Raw genomic sequence first — 22244 nt, forward strand, 5'->3', positions numbered from 1 at the left:
AGGATCAGATACTGGAGTTTGATTATTTAAAGTAACCAGGATATCATTGTCATAGAAAACTCCCAGGTGAGAGAGTTCCCTCTACTGTGGTTGGTCAATCATTTGCCATTCAATCATTTTCAGTGCTGTGTCAATTGTTGTGATTCCATTTGGGGTTTTCTTGACAAAGTTAGTGGAGTATCTTTGTCATTTCTTTCTCCAACTCCTTTTAGAGATGAGGGAATAGAGAGAAGCAGGATTAAGTGACTTGCCCAAAATTATAAAACTAATATCTGAGACCAAATTTGTAATCAAGAAGACTAATCTTCCTGAGTCAAGTTCTAGTATTGTATATTAAAACTTCTTATACTATGGGTTGTGACCAGTGTGTGTGTGTGTATGTGTGTGTGTGTGTGTGTGTGTGTGTGTGTGTGTGTGTGTGTGTGTGTGTGTGTGTTTGAGGAGAGGGGATGATTTCAACCTAAGTATTCATGTCCTTGGATATATCACTCTTTCCAAGAGTGTATACTGCCTCAATGTATGGGAACCTTGCAAAATAACAGATAATAATTTTAAAGGTTATTCTAAAGCTAGAAGAATATCTCATTTTAAATTTAACGTCTTTGAATCAGTGAAGGAATACATGTCTTCTTATTGTGTAATACAAGGTATATTTAGTATAATGGTATCTTTTTTCCCACTATTTTACTGTGATTTTCTTTTTTTTTTTTTTTAAGACAAGGTGAGGATACTATTGTTTTACAGAATTTACTTTTCATAAGGAGAAAATTATATATTTTAACATTTCAAGGGGTGAAATTATATGTTAATTGGCAAAAAGACAAATTTAGTTAAAATACATTTTCACCCAATTTCTATTTTTTTCCCTTGTAAATAAAAAATGCACTAAAAAAGTTGAGTCAGCTGGTCTTTAAAAAGTATTCTTAAATTGGGGTCCTTTTTAAATGGCTATAATTAACAATATAGAAAGAGTGGTAGCTTCAAAATTCAGTAGACTTCAATTAAAGTTTAAGTCCAATTCTTATTAAGTATGCAACCTGTGCCTGGCAAGTCACTTTATTACTATGTGTCTCAATTTTCTAATCCATTAGCAAAATGGCTAGAAGAGATGAACCACTTTACAAAGATATTCTGATGACAAAAGCTTGAAAATGTTATACATATAAGTTGTCTTAATATGACTAGCACTGTTATTGGTCCTTCTTTTTCAAAGAGGGACAAGGACATAAAAGTAATTTCTTGACTTGCAAGTGAAATGGGTTTAAATAAATTTGCGCTATTTTGCCACTAAACACTACTGCTGCTGCTGCTACTGTAGTTGCTGCTGCTATATTTATCTCTCGGGCTTTCAAAAGAACCTTCTATGTCTTTCCTCTCCCTTCTTCTCTGAAGTGAACTGACAAGCAAAAAGTCCTGCTGCTTCTGTAACCATGGTCCCATGGAAGCCTAGCCATAGAATATTATGATTTTGAACATCAATCTCAGTAGCACTTTTGGTTTTTACAACTTTTTATTTCTGTCTTGTTTTAAAGAATTTTGCAAAGTTAATGTAAACAGAGAAAAGTAATTTTAAGGGGATGTAAATGTAATAGTCATTCCATTTTAAGTAGAATTCTCAAAATTTTTTTCTTTGACTCAGTATTCCTCATTTTATTAAAAACAAGCATTTAACCTAAATATAGTATAAAATATGTATTTTATTTTTTTTTTTTTACTACTTTTAGTGATCTTTTATCCATTCTTTCATGGTAAATGATGCAATAAATACAAAAGTATAAAATCTGTATTTGGATGGAATGTTTCTTAAATTATTGGAAGGATATTATGGATAGAGAGATAGATATTACAAAAAATGCCCCTCTTCTTGATTGCTAACTAAAGTGACTTCTTAGATTATTCTGAAAGCTCTGTCTACAGGACTGAGCATCTTTATAGCTTTATATTGTCTGTAGTTTTATACAGTGCACAAAGTTTCATGTTATACATATATAAGTTTCATGTTATATATATATACATACATATATATATATATATAGTCTTAAAATTAAGAAGAATGAACAAAAGGGAAGGACAGATATTCCTGGGTCCCAGCATTTTTTGTTTATTTTAATTTCTGAAACATGAGATTTTAGGTACATCAAGCCAGAATGAAGGCGGGAAAGACAGGTAAATTTTAAATTATTAAAATTCATATTTTCCTTTATATGGATTTGTACATAAAATCATCATCAATTAAAATATTATATAAAGGGATATAAAATTTTTTAAATAAATTTATAGGAATAAAGACTGAACTCTGATTATTTTTTGCTATAGGATATTCCTGGGTGAAGATATTCCTATACATGTGAAAGGTAGAGCTTAACCAAAGGTGTTCCTAATTATAAAGAAAACTGTATTAACATAATTATAATAATCTTCATCACCCTTAGAGTTCATTTTATGGCTTTCACATTGTTGATAATTCACATATTCAAATAAGTGAAGCTTTTACTCTTCAACTTTCCCTTCAGAATTAATTATGGTTCACTAGCTGTAAACCTGTTTTCTAGTACATAAAGTAATTAGTCAAAGCAGGAGGAGATCACTAATACCACACATGGCACAACATTGTAATTATTAATGTGTTTTTATGTACTTTGCAGTTCAACAACACCTTTTTATAGCTGTTTCACATGGGATATGTCCTACAATCTGGTCCTCTTTTCATGGTTGTATATTATCATCTGAAAGAAAAGAAAAGGCATAATTTTTGGTTTAAAGGGAGACCATTAAAACTACCTATTCTTTCTGTTTTGGGTTTGAATTCTCTACTAAACCTAGACAGTAATGAAGCCTAAATTTATTTAAATCCAAAAATTATAAATTTGACATTTGAGAATTTGATATTTATAAAGCTCAAACTTCAATGAGGTAATGACATTCATTTAAAAAAACTATATATAAAAGTGACCTATGATTGATATAATCCAATTCTTTCTTTTTGCAGATAAATAAAAAGCACAAGGAGATTAAATTATCTGCCCAAGTTCATACATCACACAAGTATGTGTGTAGTAGAACTAGTAGGTGGAATGGTAGGATTTTAACTTAGATTATAGTCAGCACTCTCTGTAATCTAATTTGTTGTCTTCCTTTTCTCTGTTGAAAATTTAAGAGCAATTTTTCCCTTAGCCTTTTTACAATCTATCAATATTTAAAGTAAAGTCAGAGGGACAAAATAGATTAATTAGAAAAATAATAAAGCAAAAATGTTTTCACATACAAAGGATATAAACTAGGGAGTCTAAGAAGTAATGTTAATGACCTCAGATAATACATGTTTTATTTAAAAGATGATGGCATGACCTAAAAAGGGAAAAAATAGAAATATTGAATTTGTCCATACATACATCTATTTTGGAATGGTTTTGCAAGTGTATTATCAATCAAAACTAAAATTGAATGGAAAATTGAATTGTACCATATTTTAGAATATTATGCAGTACTTTTAATTATACTAAAATGTTTATGTTGCAAGGATATTATATAGAAGACTAACATTAGCTCAGTGATGTTAAGTGGAAGCGAATGAAAACACAGTATGTTGTCAAAAGAAATAAAACAGCGTGCGACCTAAAAGAGAGTGGAAAGATATGTAGTAGTAATTTAAGGGAAAGAGCAAGAGAGATCTACAATGATATTTATATTTAAAAAGCAAAAGAAGATTTCCAGAGCTTTAAATAGGTTCTTTTTTTAAAAAATAAATTAATATAATTCATCATCATAGAGAAGAATTAAATCAAGTTTGACAGGTGAGTGGAGTGATCACTCACCTTCAAAATTTGTTCAGTATCTTCTCAGGTAACCAACTAATTTTACAAATTAGGAAATTGAGAAGATACGCACACATATGTATGTATGTATGTATGTAGTTATGTATATGCAATATGTCTACAATTCTTTCTTACTATCATTAAGGCAGGGAGTGAAAGTATTTTTCCTTCTTTCCAAATCCCCCATCCAGGATATGATTACTTTAATCCTTCAAAAGTATGTTTAATGATCCTTTTATTTGTTTACACACATATACATGTGTATATAATTGATACACATATAGCATGTGCATATACATACTTCTTTCTCTTCACCTCAATTATATATATATATATTATATTAATTTATATTTAAAATATATATATATATGCATGTGTGTATGAATCCATATATATACATATATATTAGAGAAGCAAAGAAAAAAGGCCAACACTTAATATCCTCCTACTTAAATTCAATAGGGGTAATTTCTAGAGCTATACAGAGTCAAATCATTCTACATATCTGCTTCAGATATTGGAAGTATTGTCCATCTTTCTTAACCTACTTCACTTTTCAATTGCAAAGATATTCACTTAATCATAGAAATAGTGCAAGGATTTTTATCAAGCTTATATATGCCTCTGAATTTTAAAATTTACTATTTTTCCTCTTTTGAAAACTAGAAAAAGAAATCCCCCTTTCAGTTTACTGGCACCTTTCCTAATCCCCATGACTTCTCAGACATGGTGATGACTGTTTCTTAATCAAATTTACAAGTACTGTCAGTGTATGAGAATGAAATTTAACTCTAGGGGAAGATGGAAAGCTGATTACTTTTTTAGATGAAACAAAAGTAAGATAAACTAGTAAGATCTAAAAAGAATTTAACCAGCTAAAATATTTGGTCAAATATAATAAAATGAAACTTAATGATGAAAAGAGTAAACTACCTATATTGGGCTTCTGAAAAAAATTAGCTTTAAATACATATACACAAAGTGGAAAAGATACAAATAATAGAAATTTATTTGAAAACTGAATTGAGATTTTTAACAGACTGAAAATTTGACATGAGCCTATACTGTGATATGGCAGACAAAAACACTAATGCAATTTTAGGTTACATAACAGATACATAGTGTCAAGAAAGATAGGTAGCCCTTCTCTCTGCCAAAGTAACATTTAGATTATTGACTTCAGTTCAAGGGGACATATTTTAGGACATATATAGATAGTCTGGATATCATCCAATTTTTTCAGAGGACAATCAGAATGGTGAACATCTTCAGGAATATGAATATATAGCATGGAAAAGGGTAATATAAGTTTTTTAAAGACTGTCACATAAAAGATGTGACCTGTTCTATTTGGACCCATTTGTTTAATAATATATTTTATAGAAAAATGACAAATAGGCTTAATTCAGCAGTAAACAAGCACTATAAAGGTAAATATTGTATTAGCTTTTCAAACTCAGAATCTTCCATTATTCTTCTTAAGGGTCTATTTTTAGTGGTCTGGATGTAAACAATGGAAAAATGTTTAATTATAGAAAAGCTATATTCAAATATATAGATTGCATTGTAAAATGTGTTATTTTTTAATATATTTTTCCCCTTATATTTTAAGCTTTGTGTCAACAAAGATTTTATTTCATTTCTTAGCTAACATTATAGTGATTGACATCTGGTGGTTGTTAAAGGTATATAACTAATTGATTAAAGTCAGTTTTCTAAAATTATCTACAATAAACATTTGAATCATACAATTGATCGTTTGTAGATATAATTCACTTGACTTTAACTAAAATAGTCAATTTCTTGAGACCACAGGTAGTTGTATTAGTTGTTCATATAACGCTTTTGTTCACAATTCATCAATCCCTAACAAGTAAACTGTGAAACAATCTTATTATATTTAAATAGGTGCTATAGGTTATTTTAAATATTTCTTTTCCAAATTTTCTATATCAAAGAAGATCAGCTATATTTATCTATAAATGTTTTTACTATTTAGTTTAGAAGGAACATAAGATTAAATTTAAAGTTATAGCACAGGTTTGGCCTGAAATTTCAAGGAACAGCTGTAGTCACATTGCTCTAACTAAATAAATTGATAAACTCCATAATTCATCAATAATAATTAGAAAAAATAGGGGGCATATTCAATCATAGGAGGTTCATATAAGACTACTTATATATTCTACTTCATATGCATTCTTTAGGTTGCATCTTTGTCTGGTTCACAAATATGAACTCATGTGCAACTGTTGCCAAGGAGATAGTTCTATAAAAATACAGTCCACTAAGGTTAACTTAATAGTTATTGGGGAATGAATATGTACTTTCAAATTTGGGGGAGCCACATGGTGTAATGCATAGAGCACTGCATCTATAATCAGGAAGGTGAGCCTTCCTGAATTAGAAGATGACCTCAGAAAATTACAATCTCTGTTAACCTAATTTGTCTTCATTTCCTTACTTGTAAAATGAGCCAGAAAAGGAAATAGAATCCAATAAGGTATCTTTGCCCAGAAAACCTTAAATGAGGTCATGAAGAGTCAGATATGAGTGAACAACTTTTATATTTATACAAAAGTAGGCTATAGAAGAGCTCAAAAGGGATTTTAAAAAACAAGTCAAAGAGACAGACGAAAAATTAGGAAGAGATCTAATAGCAATACAAAAGGAAATACAAAAAGCTAATAATAAGAAGAATGCCTTAAAAAGCAAAATTGGCCAAATGGGAAATGAGATACAAAAATTCATTGAGGTAAATAATTCATTAAAATTTTGAATTGAGCTAATGGAAGCTATATACTTTTTGAGGAATTAAAATACAGTAAATTAAAAAAAAAACAAATTAAAATTAATTTACTAAATGTGAAATATCTCATGGGGGAAAAAAAAAAGCTGACCTGGAAAATAGATCCAGGAGAGCTAATTTAAAAATCTTCGAACTAACAGAGAGTCATGATCAAAACAAGAGCTTGACCTTCATTTTTCAAGAAATTATCAATGACAATTGTTCTGACATTCTAGAAACTGAGAGTAAAAACTGAAATGGAAAGAATCCACTTATCTCCTCTTGAAAGATACTCCCAAATAAAAACTGCAAGCAATAGTATAGACAAATTAAGGTCAGGATAGCATAAGATTTAGCCTTTTCTACATTGAAGGACCAGAGGGCTTGGAATATGATATTCTGAAGAGGAATGGGACCTCAGATTACAACTGAAAATCCCCTACTCAGCAAAATTGAGCATAATCCTTCAGGGGAAAAGGTGGATTTTCAAGTATTCCTGATGAAAAAAACAGAGCTGAATGGAAAACATGATTTTAAAATACAGAACTCAGATGAAGCACAAGGGGATAATTAGGAAAGTGATACATCATAAAGGATTTAATAAGGTTTATCTCTTTCCATTCTTAGATGGGATAATGATTCTTGTAACTCATTAGAACTTTGTCTTTATTATGACAGTTAGAAAGATTTTATAAACAAAAGTCACAGGTGTGAATTCAATATGAAGGGAAAATATTTTAAAAATGAAATTAAGTGGTGAAAGAAGAATGCACTGGGAGTAAGAGAAAGGTAGAAATGGAATAGTGTAAATTATCTGCCATAAAAGAAGGGAAGAAAAATATTTTACAGTGGCGAAGAAGAGTGGAGAAGGGGAATAAGTAAACCTTACTCTCATCAGAATAGGCTCAGAAGAAATCCAATACATAATCCATATGGGTATAGAAATCTATCTTACTCAAGAGGAAAATGGGATATGGGAAAGGTGATACAGAAATAAAAAAAGGGGCATTTTGGGGGAGGGAGCAATCAGTAATAAAACACTTAAGGATGGACAGGGTGAGAGGAAAGAGAGTAAAATAAATAGGGGGAAATAAAGTTAACAAGAGTAAATGTAAAAAGAGTTTTGAAGCAAGTTCCTTTGATAAGTCCTCGTTTCTCAAACATAAAGGGAATTAAGTCAAATATATAATATATATGTATATGCATATGTGTGTGTGTGTATATATATATATATATGTGTGTGTGTGTGTGTATATATATACACACATATGCATATCCTTTGACCCAATGATACCATTACTATACATGAATCCCAAGAGAGATTTTACAAAAAAAAAAAAAAAAAAAAAAAAAAAAAAAGGAAACTGAGGGGAAATTGGGGATTGGCTTAATAAATTAGATTTTGTGATTATGATAGGAATTGTGTCTGAACACAAATTGAAGCTTTTTTTTTTCTTTCTCTTTCTCCTGTTCTCTCTTTCTCTCTTCATCTTTATCTTGAAAGGTTTTTTTTTTTTTTTTTTTTTTTTTTTTTTTTTTTTTGGGTGGGGAGGAAATCTTTGTTTTCTCTCATAACATGACTTTTAAGGAAATGTTTTAAATTTAACTGGGGGAAATATTAAATAAATAGATTTTTAAAAATATATTTATACTGAACTATACAAATGAAGTTTAAGATATTTAAAAATTTTGCAAATAACTGTCAGGTTTATCACACACTAATTATATTTAAATATTCAAATTATGTATGGGTCAGACCAAGTTAAATACAGAGGTTAGTAGAATTTAAAGTCCAATGATATGCTTAAGGATGCCTATTGATCACTCTATCCCTATATCCTCATCACCCTTTTCTTTCCAGAAGAAGATGTTAGTTTAACTGATCTACACTTGCTATTTTCCTATATACTTCATTCAGAATTAAAATATTGAATGCCTCCCCCTGACCAAAGTTTTTTTTCAAATAATTACTTATATTTCTGCATATTAGTTGCATTATTCTTTCTGGAATATAGTTGCACTATATTAAATCTTACTTTTGTTGTTCAATTGTGGCTGATGCTTTATGACCCAAAAGTTTTTCAAAAGAAACTGGAGTGGTTTGCCATTTCCTGCTTCAGTGGATTAAAGCAAAAAGAAAATATTCTTGAAAACCAAAGGAGGTAACATCACATAGCTTCTTTTCATATCTTCTCTTTCACAGGAAAACAATTGGGCTGATTTATAAAGCATGAAGTTTGTGAAGGAAAAAAAAAAAAGCTAATATAGGCTCACATAATCTCTAGGCTTCACTTGCTAGCTAAGTTATTGATTTATATATTAACTGCTAATGATGCAGATGATGATAGTTTAATTGAATTCCTAAAGTAGTGCAAGGTTTGAGGGTAACTATTATACAATGCATTTCTGACTTGAACTGTTCCCTGTAGCTCCAATGTGGGCCACAGAAAATCATAGGGAAAGGATATTATATAAGGGTCAGTGAATTTATATTCACACACTAAGAATGAGGAATTGACTTTTTGTACTTTTATTTACTGCCAACAAAATACATAATGTGAATCAAAATAATTTTGAAAATAGCACATTATCTGTAGAAGGGATAATGTCTTGCAATATTTCTATTGATAATTTCTAAACAAATATAGATGCAATCATTTTAAATAAAATACATGCAGTTTTGTAATCCTTATTGAATTTATAATATATTTTAGAATTAATTTCTGAATATACATAGTATTTTGTTATTGTTTAGTTGTCAGTTGTCTAAATTTTGTCTGGCTCTTCATGATCTGATTTGGGATTTTTTTTTTTTTTTTCTTTTTCTTTTTCTTTTTTTTTTTTTTTTTTTTTTTTTTTGGCAAATATACTGGAGTAGCTTGGCATTTTCTTCTCTAACTCATTTAACAGTCAAAGACACTGAGGCATAGGATTAGGTGATTTGCCCAGGATCACAGAGTTAGTGAGTGTCTGAGGTCACATTTGAATTCAGGAAGTAGAATCTTCCTGACTCTAGACCAAATACTCTGTCCACTGTACCACCTAGTTACTCCATATTAAATCTTACATTTGTTGTTCAGTTGTGGTTGATGCTTTGTGAACCAGTATGGACTTCTTTTCGCAAAGAAATGGGAATGGTTTTCCATTCCCCTCTCCAGAGGATTGAAGCAAAAATAAGTAAGCAAGCAAACATCAACAAACCATCTAATGTGCCCAGGGCTGAATTTGAACTCAGATATTTCTGATTGCAGGCCCAATGCTTTATTCTCTTAGCCACTTGCAATAATTATAATTTAGGTCTATTTTACATTTTTAAAAAAGTTTCTTCATAATAAAAATATTTGGAATCTTTTTCTTAAATTCTTTTTTTATACATTTTGTAGTAAAATATTTCACTTAATATATATTACTCATGAAAAACTCAGAGGAATAGGAAGCAAAGTGTTATGGTTCAAAGGTATGTATGATATTATACTAAAAACCACAGAAACAAAAGTAATTGATGTACAGTTTATTCCTATATATGTCAATAATTAGTTGTGTGACTTTAGGCAACACATTTAAAATCTCTGGAATTTAGTTTATTCATTAATAAATATGAGTTTAGATTAAAGGATTTCTAAAGTTCCTTCAAGATCTAATACACTGTGATTCATTGATCTGCAATGAAATTAACTTCTTATACATAAGAGAACTGATTAATCATTTATTATGATTATCTCTACTCATTAATTTTTCATCTTAAAATCCATTGATAGAATGCCTAGTCTTTCCTCGTTGTTCCAGTCTCATAAGATAGAACCTTTATGCTTTCTAAGACCTTCCATTTATCTCAATCCTTCCAATGACCTCAAGAAATTTACCCTTTTAATTAATTCCCCTTTTCATAGCAGTTTTTTTCACTTATTCATGATCTGCTCTATTAATTAACTCTATTTTCCCCTAAAGCCAGAAAAAGTAAAATCTATCTTCTTTCATTATTTCCAAATTTTTAAATTCCACTCACTTAATACCTCCCAATTTAGATCCTGACACCATTTTCTAATGCCACCAGTGCACTTCTTTTTTTTTTTTCTTTCTGATATTTTATTCCCTCTTTCTTTTTTCTATGTTCTTTTTTGCCACTCAGATAAATTATTCAAAAATGTTTCATTTGTCTCCCCACCCCCTCAAACCCTTTTTATTTATTTATTTTTTAATTTCCTTTTACTGGACATTTTTTTCAAAAAGGTTTTTGTTGTTGTTTTGCTTTTTTTTTTTGTCTTCATCTTCTCATTTGTCTTGTAGTCTATTCTGAATTTTATTTTATTTTCACAACTACACACTTCCTTTATTTTCCATATCTTTCTATATATTATAAGTGTCTTTCTACATCATACATGGGGCTAAGTCTTCTTTTTTAAAAAAATATTCATTTAAGACAAATACAAAAAAAGGTGGAGGGAACATTGTCATGTACAGAGCAGAACAAAAGAGAAGAATCAAAATATAAAGCAATAAATTTCCATTTCAAAAAAGCCTATATAAGAACATATCAGTTTCAGAACTGTTCTTCTTTTCTTTGCTTCCTCATAGATTTTCTTTTGTTCTCTACTGTGCACATTTTACTTTATTTTTTCTTACCCCTACCCATTTTCCCCTAAGAAAGCTCAAATTAAGTATGGATACATACAATGTGTTCATTTATATAGATATACAGATACAGATACATATCTATAATCATACATATATATGAACATATATATTCATATGTATCTATATTAGCCTGCACTGTTTGCCTTCTGTTGCTCTGAAGGTGGATAAAACCTTCCTACATAAATTCAAGTATTTTAATATTTTTGTCCATCAGTTCATCATTTTATATACCAGAGCAATATTCCAAGTTTATACTGTTTAGTTATTTTAAATAGTCTACAACAATATTAATATGGCTGACTTAACATAATTCCCTATTTTTCTCTTTTGTTTAAATTTATTTTAGTTTTATTATTGTCCAAGATTATGATTACTAACACTGGAATTTTTGCATAATGAATTATACTTCTCATCTTTATTATTATGGTTGTATATATCTTTTGTTTCCTATTTGTCCAGACTCTTCTGCTTCACTTCTGACCACTACTTTGTCCTTACTTAACCTAAACCTCCCCTCAAAGGATCTTTCCCTTATCCCATTCCCATTAATCTAGATACCTTATCACATTCCTTTTAATCTACATATGGTTCTGTAATCTCACCCACCTTTATCTTATTGACTCATTTTATTTCTTTATGAATTTAAAAATCTTTGATTCCCTCCTAAATTATCCTTGACATGATCTGAGTAGGATTCCTTTTAAAAGCCCATTCCCTATCCTCAAGCCTCTCCCTATCTTCTTACCCCAGGATTTCATCCTGAATTTAAAAGATTTTCATATTCTTCTAAATAGATATTTATTCTTCTCTTTTCTCCACTCCTTATGAAAGTAGTATTCCAAAACTGTCAGCTCTTCTTCCCCATGTAATATCTCTGTATTTCCTACATGGTTTTGCTTTCAATTTTTTTTCAAACTATTCAATTGCTATTGATATTCTTAGAAATACTGTTTATATTTTTCTATGTATAAAACATAAACAACTTGTTCTTATTGAATCTTTTGGAATTAGTCTTTGATGCTTACTTTATGATTATCTTGGCTTTTGTATGTCAATTTTTTTTATTATAGCTTTTTATTTACAAGATATATGCATAGGTAATTTTTCAGCATTGACAATTGCAAAACCTTTTGTTCCAACTTTTCCTCTCCTTTCCCTTACCCATTCCTCCAGATGGCAGGTTGACCAATACATGTTATATATGTTAAAGTATAAGTTAAATACAATATATGTATACATGTCCAAACAGTTATTTTGCTGTACAAAACAAAAAAAAAAATCGGGCTTTGAAATAGTGTATAATTAGCCTGTGAAAGAAATAAAAAATGCAGGTGGACAAAAATAGAAGGATTGGAAATTCTATGTAGTGGTTCATAGTCATTTCCCAGAGTTCTTTCTTTGGGTGTAGCTGGTTCAGTTCATTCCTGCTCTATTGGAACTGATTTTGTTCATCTCATTGTTGAATTGGCCACATCCATCAGAATTGATCATCATATAGTATAGTTATTGAAACATGTAATGATCTCTTGATCCTGCTCATTTCACTCAGCATCAGTTCATATAACTCTCTCCAGGTCTTTCTGAAATCATCCTGCTGGTCATTTCTTACAGAACAATAATATTCCATAACATTTATATGCCACAATTTATTCAGCCATTCTCCAATTGATGGGCAGCCAATTAGTTTCCAGTTTCTAGCCACTACAAAAAGGGCTGCCACAAACATTCTTGCACATATGGATCCCTTTCCCTTCTTTAAAATCTCTTTGGGATACAAACCCAGTAATAACACTGCTGGATCAAAGGGTATGCACAGTTTGAAAACTTTATTTATTTTTTATTTTTTTATTTTTTGTTTTTTATTTTTTTATTTTTTATTTTGAAAAAAATTTGAGCATAGTTCCAAATTACTCTCCAGAATGGCTGGATGTATTCACAGTTCCACCAACAATGTATTAGTGTCCCAGTTTTCCCACATCCCCTCCAACATTCATCATTATTTGTTCCTGTCATTTTAGCCAATCTGACAGGTGTGTAGTGGTATCTCAGAGTTGTCTTAATTTTCATTTCTCTGATTAATAATGTCTATGTCAAATTTTGTAACAAGTTTGGGGTCTTTTTGCAACAAATTCTGAAATTCTAGCAATTCATTGAAGCAACATTTTTGTTTATTTTTTAATCTTTCAGGATTATGCTTATTATTAATTTTTTTTTTGTATATGGTTTTTTAGCAGCTATACAGGGCCAAGTGTACTTGAAACAAGTCATCTTACAATAAGGTGTTAACTCAGTGGAATTAATATAATGACACTCTAGTTTACATGTACTTAGTACTTGGTATAGTTCTACAAATTGACACTTATTCTATAAGATGTACTTATAATAGAATACATAAGAGCTAACAGGTCTGGGAAGGAAGACAAGACTCTGAGATAGAGAAGACAGAGGACTGGAGGCTAGGAGACAGACTCCAAGTTAAAGACCCTCTTGGTGACTGTCCTGTCTCCACATATCTGTGTTCTTCCCCTGGGGCCAAGATAGCTTTCAGGGGGACCTTCAGAGGGGCCTTGGTTTTAGTGGAGAAGTGGAGAAGACAGGAGATGGAATGTCTCTTTTCCAGTCCTTGTTGGCTCTTATTTAACTTATTATAATTACATCATTACAGCATACTGATTATGTGTGAAGTTAAAGAACCATTATATGACCATGCTAAGTACTAAGTGTATATGTAAATTAGATAATCATTGTCTCATTTATTCCTCTGAGTTAACACCTTGTTTCAAGTATACTTCTTCAGGGTTCTGGCTCTCAACAAGTAGCATCCCCGGTTTTTTTGCTCTTCAACATTATAATGTTCCAAAACCTGTAGTTTTTTTTTTTTTTTTTTTTTTTTTTTTTTTTTTTTTAATGTAGCTGCTGCTAGGTCTTGTGTGATTCTAATTGTATTATATTACTTTACTTTAATATTTTAATTATCATAGTATTTTATTTTTTTATAATATTTTCTATTTGACCTAGGGGCTTCTGAATTTTACTATGCTGTTCTTGTAGGTTTTAGTGGTGATTGATGGATTTTTACTAGTTGTGCTTGCCCCCTTTTTTTTTCCTATTTCACAACAATTTTCTTCAATTCTTGTATGATTCTATTAAGATTCTTTTTTTGTTTGTTTGTTTGCTTATAGGTTTCAGATAATCTCATTCTTATGTTTTCTCTTCTTGATTTGTTCTCAAGATCAGTTGTTTTTATGTTTATATTTTCTTTTTTTTTTTGCTCTTTATATATATATATTTTTAAAATTATTTCTTTTATTTCTTATAATTTATCTTACCTTATTCTACTTTTCAGAGTTGTTTTCATTGTTAAGTTTTTTGAGCTCCTTTCTAGTTGATCTTCTTTTCATAATTTCATATATATATATAGGCACTTCTAGTCCTGGAGTGTAGAAGATGGTGCCTTTAGCCTGAACACCTCCTTCAGTTATCCTGTCTGGCCTATAACTAACACCAAGGACTTGCCCCCCTCTAAGTGCCACGTCCAGCAGAGACCCAACTACTCCTGCCCTCACCAGGCATGTGTTGGTTCCATTTTGCCCAGGATTAAATCTTAGCAGCACAATTAACCTTTATCAGCAGAGCTGCCTTAAACTTCCTGGATTCAGATGCCTGACTGACTGAAAATTTATATCATTGAGGCCAGGCTCCTTTTCAACCCATCTAGTCTCAGGCTTCATTACTTGGTTTCAGTGGAACTCTCCAGGAAATGTTTACACTTAGGATAGGCAAAACCTCTGTTCCTGTATCTTTCTTGAGATCTTTTCTGTTTGTTCTCGGCGTACCACTGCTCTGTCCCAACTCTTCTTAATTTTTTCATCTGAACATTCATGCTGAGGTGATATTTTGTCATGTTTGTGAGGAAGATTTGAGAGCTTATAATTTTCTGACCTACTCTCTCATCTTCTCAGAATCTTCTTTCAGGATTAATGTTTCTTAAACACTAGTTTTGATCTCAATCTTATATTGAATTTTTGGTTTGTTCTACTTAAATAAATATTATTAAATATCTATTTCCCTGTATTTAGCACAAAATACAATAGAATTTAAGTTCTTCATATTCTGAAGTATCATTTCTTGAAGTAAAGCAGTATGATACAAGGAGTGATATAAGGTAGAATTTGTTCTGTCCCAAGCCATAGGGGCTGGCTGCTGGCTTTTACCCTAGTGCTGATTATTTGTTCCAGCCTATTCCTTCATCACTGGGGGTGTTTTGTGCTTTTTCGAATTTCATAAACCCTAACACTATTTATAGAACAAACTTGATATTTCAGACATGGTAGTCTTTCAATGAAAAACATTTGCTTCAGAAGAGATTCATTAAGTTACCTCGTCTTTTATTTCATAAAGACAGACCATTTTGCATGGCAATTAGTTTTAGAGGCAACCCTGCTATAATTCTAGAGTGGTGTGACATCTCTCTCATTTCTTCAGTATCTCTATCAAGGCTCAGATCAAGTGATAACTCCATCAAGGACCTTTTCTGATTTTCACAGCTCTTAACACTCTCCTTAACTGGGATACTAGATAGATTTTACCAGCATTCAAAATTACTTTGTAGTTATGCATATGTAGGGATATAAAGGTGCATATGAATACATATAAACATAAATATTTCTACAGATAAAAGGCTGTACATAAAGTCAAGAAGATTAAATCTAAGTTCTGTCTCAGAAACTTACTAGCTATGTGACTGTAGACAAGTCATTCGATGCTTCACTCAATTTTTTGTCATGAAAAGATAATAACAACACTGATATTATAGGCACAGTTGTGAGCAACAAATGAAATGGCATCTAAAACATTTTACACACTATTGCTGTTGTCCTTCATCCTTCATACTTCAAGAATATGGAGTCAAGATACTATGTGTTCATCTCTCCTTGTCAGTTCATTATGAATTAAATTGGCTTTGGGCATAAACAATCTATTTGAATATTTGCAACAGAGTTATCTCTAGATTTGTATATCTTATATCTTTGGGAGAAGACCTCAGTGTTTTGCATTTGACAACTCATTTTGCCAGATAATCTTCAGAATCTTCCTAAAATAATTCCCATGGAAGAAGTTCTGTTTTCTGGCACTGATAAATTGAATAGGTTTCACAGCCATATAACAATGAAATCAGCACATTGCCTCTGTAGATCTTTAGGTTGGTATGCAGCCTAATACCTCTTTTTTAAAAATGCTTTCTTTTTGAGTCTGCCAAGCACAGAGTTAATTCCGACAAGGTGTGCATCAACCTCATCATCTATTAGGACACTCCTAAAAAAGTATACTGCCAAAGTAAGAGAACTTATCCACAACATTGGAATTTTATGCATTTGCTGTAAGCAATGATTCCACATATGGAAGGTATGGTACTGCTGGTGAAAATCCTCTGTTTCTTGTCAGGCCAAAATAAGCACAAGCAGAGGATTGGTTCATTTACATGCTTTCTAGCCACAGAGGATGCAACTAATGTACAATCATCTACAAAACAAACAAGCAAAAAAAAAAACAAAAAAAAAACATACAAACTCTTCCCTCATTCTAATTTTTGCTTGTAGACTTTCATGTTGAAGTTTACAAATTTTAAAGTGCTAAATAAATGCTAGCAATTATTTTAATTCTCATGCATGTATGTTACATATATATATATATATATATTTATATATATTGCATATAAAAGTCTTGGCAGAGGGTAAATCATTTTGATAGTGTTTCGACAACTTAAAAATAATTACTTTTTCCATTTACATTTTAATCACTGGTGATTTAACTTCCATTTAATTCAATAGCCACCTATTAAGCACCTACAACATACCAGACATTATAAGAATGAAAGCAAAAAAAAAAAAAAAAAAAAAAAAAAAGTAAAGAATGAAGAGAGGAAGAGGAAGAAGGAAGGTTGAAAGAAGGAAGAAAACAATGGAAGAATGAAAAAGATAAAGAACAAAGGAAGAAAGGAACATGGGAAAGAAGGAGGAAAGAGAAAAGAGAGGAAGAAAGATGACTAGATAAGAAAGCAAAGTGGATAGTAAAGAATGATTAAACTAGTAAATTGTCCACATAAAAGTACATGATTTTTACATAACAAAGTTTTAGTGAAGTAGAGAGAACAAACTCTTCTAGTTTTGATTTATAAATGGGCAAGTGGATAACCAGCTAGGTGAAATCTGTGATTGAGTATGTCCAACTTTTTACAGTTTTGGTACTGCAAAATTGCAAATGATGCTTCAAAATGATTTCATCTCATGTAAAAAAATAAAATTACAGTCTTTTTGAAATATTTTCTCCTTGTAATCATGTAGAAAATAGATAATGGTTATGCAAATGGACAGATAAACTGTGTCCCATGAGAAAACATTCAATTTTTTCTCCAGATTATTATGAAAACACCTACCAGTCAGTTTCAAAGTGTCTGCTTCAAAAAATATAATGCATGGTAATGGATCCAGTTTTTCAATACCTCATTTTCACACTTCAAATTTCACTGGAGAATCTATATATAATTAGAACTTCATATAAAGTAGGTTGTTCTGATACAGTTATACTTCTTCAGAATATTTTCATGGGTGGAGAGGCTTTTAATCAGTAACAAGGAAATGTAATGAAATGCTTTCCTCATATAATGAGCTTTTAGCTAGGAATTTTAAATATGAATGTCTAACAGGAATAAATATTAAATGGAATAGTTGAAAAATGAATGAAAAAATTCAATATTCTAGAGTTTGGTCCAAATTCTTTACATTAGACTTCCTCAAGGGTTCTCAGGGGCCATCTCAATCCAACAAAATAGAAAACTTATCAAGAAAAATGACATTTTGCTCAATGTGCTGTTCCGTGCTATTAGAAGATGATTTAAATCCAAGTCAATGCTAAGGATGCAAACACATAAGATAATATTGTCTGACTAAAGAGATGAATAGAGGACTTTGGAAAGATGGAAGTGTATGTCAGAAAAATCCAAGTAGTACAGATTTCACTCACAAACAAAACACAATTATGCCTCAAGTCAAACATAGACTGAAAAACAAATAAGACTTGGGGCAGAACAGGGGCTTTCCTGAGACAACCCAAAAAAGATTTATGAAAAGACCCCCAGAACAGAGATATAACCTGTATAAAGAATAAAGTATTTACTTTAAACACCTCCTGGTTTTCTCCACTGAAACAAGTGGAGAGCCCTAAGGCTAGCTGGATTTAGAGATAAACTCAGCTCAAACTTCAGAAACTTTCTCCACCTAGACATTGTAGGGAATTGGGGTGTGAGTCCAGGAAGACAGAAGGAACCTTTGCTGATAATGGCTCTCAGGTTGAGCTTGGCTGCTGAGATACAGCCATAGGCAAGAAGGAACCAGCAGACTCAATGAGTACAAAAGCAATGAGACAGTCAATTATAAGAGGGTGGAGTTCTTGATTTTTAGTTCCAAGTCAGAGAGAACTGAAGTTAAGTCAGAGGTACTGTTCCTCTCCCCCCCAATCCCTAGGACTAGAGATGTATTCTATTAGTACTTGTAATGCAATAGGAGGCTATATTAATAAGTTCTTATTTAAAGAAGAAGAAAGAAAAGGAGAAAGAAGAAGAGGAGGAGGAGGAGGGAGAAATGGAGGAGAAGGAAGAGACAAAGGAGACAAAAACCCAACCATAGAAAGATATTTTTGGAATAAGGAATATGTAGGAAAGACCATCTAGAAAGAAGGAAATTTCAGTTGAAAAAAAAAAGCCTTTCCTACCCCAAAGAGTAATATCAAACAGTTACCTGTACAAAAAGCATTTATAGGAAAAAAAATAACATTAAACATCAACTTAGAGAGAATGAGGGGGGAAATATCCAAGAAAAACAAGATTTTGAAAAGAAAGTCAACTAATGAGAAAGAAAAAAAGATTCAAAGTATTAAAGAAGGAAACGACTCTTTTAAAATTATAGTTGGGTGAGGGGAAACAACTGAAGGACTAAGAAATAGCAAAACAGAAATATAAAGAATCATAAAGAGAATGTGAAGCATCTTAGAAAAACAATAATTTGGAGAACTGATCAAGAAGAGAAAACATAAAAATAACTGGGCTACCTGAAAATTTGTTACCAAAAACAAACAAACAAAAAACTTTGACACAATAAAGAAAATAAATAACCACATAAAATTGTCCTGAAGTGATACAGCAAAAAGAAAAAATAGAAATAGAAAAAGTATCAACTGAACACGACTTCAAAGAGATCCTACAAGGAAAACGTAGGGACATTATGCTCTCATATCAAAGAGAAAATTTGAAAGGATCAAAAAAATAAAGATAAAACCACAACAAAATAAAAATCCAATTCAAATATGCTGGAGATAATTAGAAATGTACAGGATCTATCAGAAGCTACAATAAAAGACTGCAGGTCCTGGAATAATATACATAGACAATCAAAAACATAAAGTTATGGCTGAAAATATTATACAAAGCAAAATTAAGTATAATATTGATTTTTAAAAAGGGCATTCTCTCAGATTTTTATGAATTTGTATCAACCAAAAGTGAACTCAATAGAAAATAAAACATATAAAAACCAACCTCAAATACTTATTTTTGAATCCTCCCAGATATCCTGCTGGGTACATGAGAATTTTTTCTTCCTTTTTCTGTCTTTTTTATTTTTCTTATTTTGCGCTTAAGTTTAAAATATTTTTTAAAAGAGAGACAGACTAATTGAGGAGAGACAGAAACACACATGTGTTGACTTGACAGAAATTAAATGACAAAGACATATATGTATATACAGTGGAGCAAATGCAGATACACAGAAAAATAATCAGAGAAAGGCACAGAAAGACAGAAGTAAAACTGATTTTTAAAAAGTGATAAAAATCCCAGTGGTCTAAGCTGAACCAAAAAATCCTTTCTTTGAAGAAATCTTTGAAAGTAAATGTGGTCCCAAGAATGAGGCAGTTTAAGAATTATTAAGGAACTGACCTCAGAACCTAATCCATTCAGGAATCCTTGCTTTAACAATTAGTGTCCTATATACATGAATTATTTCACTAATACATCAACTCTATTACAAAAGTTCTTTTGGAGGTTGGTAATGTGAACTTAAAAGATCCTTTTATTTGCTTTTTCATAGATTTCAGTGAAGCAATATAAATGATATCCATTGTAGTCCTATGGAATTTATTCTATAAATATTCTATAAATTATGGATTCTGAGAAGGCACATACACAAATACACACACACACACTGCTAAGGATTGCAATCTGAAAGGTTATTTGGCAAAACTTGACTATAAAACAATACAAGTTAGCTTTTTAAAAAAAAATTAAAGATCTCTAAAATTTAATGAATTTTTCTCGAAACTACTTGGTTTTTATAAAAATTGAAAGAGCTACAGTAAAATTTTATGACCTCTAAATAAGTTTGCAGAATTTCCAATAAAAGAGAAATAATAGTTATTATGTGTCTTTGTATTTCTTTCATGCTAAGCCTATCTTTTACCAATGATCTTCAAGAGATAAAGTTTTTAGTCTAAGCATTTTTCCATGGTGGCACAAAGCACTTTGCTTCTTTCTTATTATTGGAGTCTCACAGACAATATTGAAGAATAAATAAATGAAAAATTTGAATTTTTCAATTCCTAAGGACATTTGTTTTGGTAAAATTATACAAAATAAGCAAAAGAAATTATTTTAGCCAGACTGTAGCCAATTCAAGAAGCTATAGATGCTTAATGACCCCATTTGACTAAGATAAATAAAAATAACATTATTTATATTATATTATATTATATTTCCATTTATCTTATTTACACTTAGCAATCATATTTTGGTCTAGCTTGGTTCCACTTAAGTTTAGGATCCCATGAAACAAGTTTGACAATTCTTCCTAGAATACCATATAAGTGAGTGTATAGTGAATTTGCGAGACTAATAATATCTTTTATTTTTTCAAAGAATTTGAGGCTTTGACTTAATCACTTCTAATATAGATGTTACTTTTTGAAATTGATGTGAAAGACTTCTTTCCTATTCTTTTTTGTAATTAAAAAAAAAAAGCTTTTCTAATTTCCTGTAAAATACTTTAGTTGGTCTGTAATTATTTTATTCTTTTGGAATACATCCCAAGAATAGTTCCTGAATGGCACTTTGTAATTCATCTCAATTTTCTCATATTTCATATTTCATTTGGATGTAGTATTAGCTGTTCTTCTTAATATAGAAAAAATCATTGGAGAAAAGCATCTGACTATTTTTTTTTTTTATGTGTAACAACCAATTTATAGATCTTACTTCTCAGAAATGTTATGCTATCTGCTTCTTTAAATATAGTCTCAAAGAAATGGAGCCAAAGTAGCTAAGTAAAGGTAAAAATTGGCTGAACTGTCCCTCAAACTCCTCCATTTTATCTTTAATTAATGACTCAACAAATTCTAGAGTGACAGAACTCACAAAAAAATTGAGGGAAACAATTTTGCAGTCACATAACTTAGAAGGTCACAGGAACATTCTGTCACAACAGTGTGAGAGTGGAGCATATTTCACCACAGGCTCCATTAAGAACTCACAATCTTAGCAAACAAGGGCCTGGATTTCAAAATTAACAACAGCAGCAGCCACTTCCAGATATATCAGTGTGCAGACATTAAGGGAATGAAACAATTTGATCAAAAAGAGATTATAGGGGTCTCTTTACTAGCTCTGAGGCAGGACTCTTTTGCTTTGCCTATATTCATATCTGGGTCACAGTCCTGGATGGCAGTCCCAGGATGAGGAGTACTAGCCCACCAGAGCTTATGCACATAGTGGAGCAGGGACACTCTTCACAATTCCACGACAGAAAATAGTGCTTAGGGTCACTCACAGACCAAAGTATAGCCTAGGAGAGTGGTAAATACCTCTCCTTATGTCACACCATTTTAAAAGGACTGAAAACTTTTTAAGTCCTAAGAAGTATCTCTGAAAACAAAAACCCTGAAGCTTGAAATAATACACA

This window comes from Sminthopsis crassicaudata, chromosome 3 (genome assembly GCF_048593235.1).
Source record: "Sminthopsis crassicaudata isolate SCR6 chromosome 3, ASM4859323v1, whole genome shotgun sequence".
Taxonomy (NCBI): Eukaryota; Metazoa; Chordata; class Mammalia; order Dasyuromorphia; family Dasyuridae; genus Sminthopsis; species Sminthopsis crassicaudata.